Source organism: Macrosteles quadrilineatus, unplaced genomic scaffold (assembly GCF_028750875.1).
Source record: "Macrosteles quadrilineatus isolate MER2022 unplaced genomic scaffold, UCM_ALF_1.0 Scaffold_2__2_contigs__length_208266976, whole genome shotgun sequence".
NCBI classification, from domain to species: domain Eukaryota; kingdom Metazoa; phylum Arthropoda; class Insecta; order Hemiptera; family Cicadellidae; genus Macrosteles; species Macrosteles quadrilineatus.
In genome coordinates, this window is record NW_026542595.1 from 185,315,538 (window position 1) to 185,323,482 (window position 7,945).

The following is a 7,945-nucleotide window of genomic DNA, read 5'->3' on the forward strand; positions in this document are numbered from 1 at the left end:
AGAACATGGAACATAGAACATGGAACATGGAACATAGTACATGAAACATGGAACATAGAACATGGAACATGGAACGTGGAACAAGGAACATGAAACATGGAACATTGAACATGGCACATGGAACATGAAAAAAGGAACATGGAACATGAACATGGAACAAAGAGCATGGAACATAGAACATGGAACATGGAACGTGGAACAAGGAAAATGAAACATGGAACATGGAACATAAAAATATAGAGCATGGAACATAGAACATGGTAAATAGAACATAGATCATGGAACATAGGGCATGGAACATAGAACATGGAACATAGAACATATAGCATGGAACAAAGGACATGGAACCCGAAACATGGAAATTGGACCATGGAACATGGACCAAGGAACATGGAACATGGAACATGGAACATGGGACATGGAACATTGAACATGGAACATGGAACAAGGAACAAGGAACATGGAACATGGAACATAGAACATGGAACATAATACATCGAACATAGAACAAGGAACAAGGAACATGGAACATTGAACATGGAACATGGAACATGGAACATAGAACATAGAGCATGGGACATAGGACATGGAACATGGAATATAGAACATGGAACAAGGAACATGGAACATGAAACATGGAACATCGAACATGGAACATGAAAAAAGGAACATAGAACATGGAACAAGGAACATAGAACATGGAACATGGAACATGCAACAAGGAACATAGAACTAGGAACAAGGAACATGGAACATGGAAAATGGAACAAGGAACATGGAACATGGAACATAGAGCATGGAACATGGAACATAGAGCATGGAACATGAACATAGAGAATGGAAAATTGAACATCAAACATGGAACATGATACATGGAACATGGAACATGGAACATGATACATGGAACATGGAACATTGAACATGGAACATGGAACATGGAACATGCAACAAGGAACATGGAATTTGAACATGGAACATGGAGCATGGAACATTGAAGATAGAACATGGAACATAGAGAACGGAACATAGAACATGGAACATGGAACATAGAACATGGAACATAGAGAATGGAACATAGAACATGGAACATAGAACATATAGCATGGAACAAAGGACATGGAACCTGAAACATGGAAATTGGACCATGGAACATGGAACAAGGAACAAGGAACATGGAACATTGAACATGGAACATGGAACATGGAACATGGAACATGCAACAAGGAACATGGAATTTGGAACATGGAATATGGAACAAAGAGCATGGAACATAGAGCATGGAACATAGAACATGGAACATAGAACATATAGCATGGAACAAAGGACATGGAACCTGAAACATGGAAATTGGACCATGGAACATGGAACAAGGAACAAGGAACATGGAACATTGAACATGGAACATGGAACATGGAACATGGAACATGCAACAAGGAACATGGAATTTGGAACATGGAACGTGGAGCATGGAACATTGAAGATAGAACATGGAACATGGAACATAGAGAATGGAACATAGAACATGTAACATGGAACATGGAAGATAGAGAATGGAACATAGAACATGGAACATAGAACATGGAACATGGAACATAGTACATGAAACATGGAACATAGAACATGGAACATGGAACATGGAACAAGGAACATGAAACATGGAACATTGAACATGGCACATGGAACATGAAAAAAGGAACATGGAACATGAACATGGAACAAAGAGCATGGAACATAGAACATGGAACATGGAACGTGGAACAAGGAAAATGAAACATGGAACATGGAACATAAAAATATAGAGCATGGAACATAGAACATGGTAAATAGAACATAGAGCATGGAACATAGGACATGGAACATGAAACATGGAACATGGAACATGGAACATGGAACATGGAACATGGAACATGGAACATGGAACATGGAGCATGGAACATGCAACAAGGAACATAGAACATGGAACATAGAACATGGAACATGGAACATAAAACATGGACCATGGAACATGAAACATGGAACAAGGAACATGGAACATGGAACATGGAAAATGGAAAAAGGAACATGGAACATGGAACATAGAGCATGGAACATAGAACATAGAGCATGGAACATATGACATGGAACATAGACCATGGAACATAGAACATAGAGCATGGAACATAGGACATGGAACATGGAACATGGAACATGGAACATGGAACATGGAACATGGAACATGGAACATGGACCATGGAACATGGGACATAGAACATGGAACATAGAGCATGGAACATAGAGCATGGAACATAGAACATGGAACATAGAACATATAGCATGGAACAAAGGACATGGAACCCGAAACATGGAAATTGGACCATGGAACATGGACCAAGGAACATGGAACATGGAACATGGAACATGGAACATGGAACATTGAACATGGAACATGGAACAAGGAACATGGAACATGGAACATAGAACATGGAACATAATACATCGAACATAGAACAAGGAACAAGGAACATGGAACATTGAACATGGAACATGGAACATGGAACATAGAACATGCAACAAGGAACAGAGAACATGGAACAAGTAACATGGAACATGGAACAAGAAACATGGAATTTGGAACATGGAAAATGGAACATGGAACATGGATCATGGAACATAGGACATGGAACATGGAACATGGAACATAGATATTGGAACATAGAACATGGAACCTGAAACATGGAACATAGAACATAAGAACATGGAAAATAGAGCATGGAACATGGAACATGGAACAAGGAACACAGAACATGGAACAAGGAACATGGAACTTGGAACATAGAACATGGAGCATGGAACATGGAACATGGAACATAGAACATGGAACATGGAATTTAGAGCATGGAACATGGAACATAGAACATGGAACATGAAACATGGAACAAGGAACAAGGAACATGGAACATTGAACATGGAACATGGAACATGGAACATGGAACATGGAACATGGAACATGGAACATGAAACATGAAACATGGAACAAAAAACAGGGAACATAGAACATAGAGCATGGAACATAGGACATGGAACATGGAACATGGACCATGGAACATGGAACATGGACCATGGAACATGGATCATGGAACATGGAACATGAAACAAGGAACATGGAACATGGGACATGTAACATGGAACATGGAACATGGAACATGGAACATTGAACATGGAACATGGAACATGGAACATTGAACATGGAACATGGAACATGGAACTTAGAGCATGGAACATAGAACATGGAACGAGGAACATGGAACATGGAGCATGGAACATAAACCTTGAACATGGAACATGGAACATGGAACATGGAACATAGAACATGGAACATAGAGCATGGAACATAGAGCATGGAACATAGAACATGGAACATAGAACATATAGCATGGAACAAAGGACATGGAACCTGAAACATGGAAATTGGACCATGGAAAATGGAACAAGGAACAAGGAACATGGAACATTGAACATGGAACATGGAACATGGAACATGCAACAAGGAACATGGAATTTGGAACATGGAACATGGAGCATGGAACAATGAAGATAGAACATGGAACATGGAACATAGAGAATGGAGCATAGAACATGTAACATGGAACATGGAACATGGAACATGGAACATGGAACATAGAGAATGGAACATAGAACATGGAACATAGAACATGGAACATGGAACATGGAACATAGTACATGAAACATGGAACATAGAACATGGAACATGGAACATGGAACGTGGAACAAGGAACATGAAACATGGAACATTGAACATGGCACATGGAACATGGAAAAAGGAACATGGAACATGGAACATGGAACAAAGAGCATGGAACATTGAACATGGAACATAAAACGTGGAACAAGGAACATGAAACATGGAACATGGAACATAAAAACATAGAGCATGGAACATAAAACATGGTAAATAGAACATAGAGCATGGAACATAGGACATGGAACATGAAACATGGAACATGGAACATGGAACATGGAACATGGAACATGGAACATGGAACATGGAACATGGAACATGGAACATGGAGCATGGAACATGCAACAAGGAACATAGAACATGGAACATAGAACATGGAACATGGAACATAAAACATGGACCATGGAACATGAAACATGGAACAAGGAACATGGAACATGGAACATGGAACATGGAAAATGGAACAAGGAACATGGAACATGGAACATAGAGCATGGAACATAGAACATAGAGCATGGAACATATGACATGGAACATAGACCATGGAACATAGAACATAGAGCATGGAACATAGGACATGGAACATGGAACATGGAACAATGAGCATGGAACAAGGAACATGGAACATGGAACATGCAACAAGGAACATAGAACATGAAACAAGGAACATGGAACATGGAACAAGGAACATGGAACATAGAACATGGAACATGGAACATAGAACATAGAACATGGAACAAGGAACATGGAACATGGGACAAGAAACATGGAACATAGAACATGGAACATGGAATTTAGAGCATGGAACATGGAACATAGAACATGGAAATGAAACATGGAACAAGGAACAAGGAACATGGAACATTGAACATGGAACATGGAACATAGAACATGGAACATGGAACATGAAACATGAAACATGGAACAAAAAACAGGGAACATAGAACATAGAGCATGGAACATAGGACATGGAACATGGAACATGGAACATGGAACATGGAACATGGAACATGGACCATGGAACATGGAACATGGACCATGGAACATAGATCATGGAACATGGAACATGAAACATGGAACAAGGAACATGGAACATGGGACATGTAACAGGGAACATGGAACATGGAACATGGATCATTGAACATGGAACATGGAACATAGAGCATGGAACATAGAACATGGAACAAGGAACATGGAACATGGAGCATGGAACATGGAACGTAGAACATGGAACATGGAACATGGAACATGGGACATAGAACATGAAACATAGAGCATGGAACATAGAGCATGGAACATAGAACATGGAACATAGAACATATAGCATGGAACAAAGGACATGGAACCCGAAACATGGAAATTGGACCATGGAACATGGACCAAGGAACATGGAACATGGAACATGGAACATGGAACATGGAACATTGAACATGGAACATGGAACATGGAACATGGAACAAGGAACAAGGAACATGGAACATGGAACATAGAACATGGAACATAATACATCGAACATAGAACAAGGAACAAGGAACATGGAACATTGAACATGGAACATGGAACATGGAACATAGAACATGCAACAAGGAACAGAGAACATGGAACAAGGAACATGGAACATGGAACAAGAAACATGGAATTTGGAACATGGAAAATGGAACATGGAACATGGATCATGGAACATAGGACATGGAACATGGAACATGGAACAAAGAGAATGGAACATAGAACATGGGACATGTAACATGGAACATGGAACATAAACATGGAACATGGAACATAGAACATGGAACATGGAACATAGAGCATGGGACATAGGACATGGAACATGGAATATAGAACATGGAACAAGTAAAAGGAACATGAAACATGGAACATCGAACATGGAACATGAAAAAAGGAACATAGAACATGGAACAAGGAACATAGAACATGGAACATGGAACATGCAACAAGGAACATAGAACTAGGAACAAGGAACATGGAACATGGAACATGGAACATGGAAAATGGAACAAGGAACATGGAACATGGAACTTAGAGCATGGAACATGGAACATAGAGCATGGAACATATGACATGGAACATGGAACATGGAACAAAGATCATGGAACAAGGAACATGGATCATGGAACATGGAACAAAGAGCGTGGAACAAGGAACATGGAACATGGAACATGAAACATGCAACAAGGAACATAGAACATGGAACAAGGAACATGGAACATGGAACATAGAACAAGGAACATGGAACATAGAACATGGAACATGGAACATGGAACATGGAACATGGAACATGGACCATGGAACATGGGACATAGAACATGGAACATAGAGCATGGAACATAGAGCATGGAACATAGAACATGGAACATAGAACATATAGCATGGAACAAAGGACATGGAACCCGAAACATGGAAATTGGACCATGGAACATGGACCAAGGAACATGGAACATGGAACATGGAACATGGAACATGGAACATTGAACATGGAACATGGAACAAGGAACATGGAACATGGAACATAGAACATGGAACATAATACATCGAACATAGAACAAGGAACAAGGAACATGGAACATTGAACATGGAACATGGAACATGGAACATAGAACATGCAACAAGGAACAGAGAACATGGAACAAGTAACATGGAACATGGAACAAGAAACATGGAATTTGGAACATGGAAAATGGAACATGGAACATGGATCATGGAACATAGGACATGGAACATGGAACATGGAACATAGATATTGGAACATAGAACATGGAACCTGAAACATGGAACATAGAACATAAGAACATGGAAAATAGAGCATGGAACATGGAACATGGAACAAGGAACACAGAACATGGAACAAGGAACATGGAACTTGGAACATAGAACATGGAGCATGGAACATGGAACATAGAACATGGAACATGGAATTTAGAGCATGGAACATGGAACATAGAACATGGAACATGAAACATGGAACAAGGAACAAGGAACATGGAACATTGAACATGGAACATGGAACATGGAACATGGAACATGGAACATGGAACATGGAACATGGAACATGAAACATGAAACATGGAACAAAAAACAGGGAACATAGAACATAGAGCATGGAACATAGGACATGGAACATGGAACATGGACCATGGAACATGGAACATGGACCATGGAACATGGATCATGGAACATGGAACATGAAACAAGGAACATGGAACATGGGACATGTAACATGGAACATGGAACATGGAACATGGAACATTGAACATGGAACATGGAACATGGAACATTGAACATGGAACATGGAACATGGAACTTAGAGCATGGAACATAGAACATGGAACGAGGAACATGGAACATGGAGCATGGAACATAAACCTTGAACATGGAACATGGAACATGGAACATGGAACATAGAACATGGAACATAGAGCATGGAACATAGAGCATGGAACATAGAACATGGAACATAGAACATATAGCATGGAACAAAGGACATGGAACCTGAAACATGGAAATTGGACCATGGAAAATGGAACAAGGAACAAGGAACATGGAACATTGAACATGGAACATGGAACATGGAACATGCAACAAGGAACATGGAATTTGGAACATGGAACATGGAGCATGGAACAATGAAGATAGAACATGGAACATGGAACATAGAGAATGGAGCATAGAACATGTAACATGGAACATGGAACATGGAACATGGAACATGGAACATGGAACATAGAGAATGGAACATAGAACATGGAACATAGAACATGGAACATGGAACATGGAACATAGTACATGAAACATGGAACATAGAACATGGAACATGGAACATGGAACGTGGAACAAGGAACATGAAACATGGAACATTGAACATGGCACATGGAACATGGAAAAAGGAACATGGAACATGGAACATGGAACAAAGAGCATGGAACATTGAACATGGAACATAAAACGTGGAACAAGGAACATGAAACATGGAACATGGAACATAAAAACATAGAGCATGGAACATAAAACATGGTAAATAGAACATAGAGCATGGAACATAGGACATGGAACATGAAACATGGAACATGGAACATGGAACATGGAACATGGAACATGGAACATGGAACATGGAACATGGAACATGGAGCATGGAACATGCAACAAGGAACATAGAACATGGAACATAGAACATGGAACATGGAACATAAA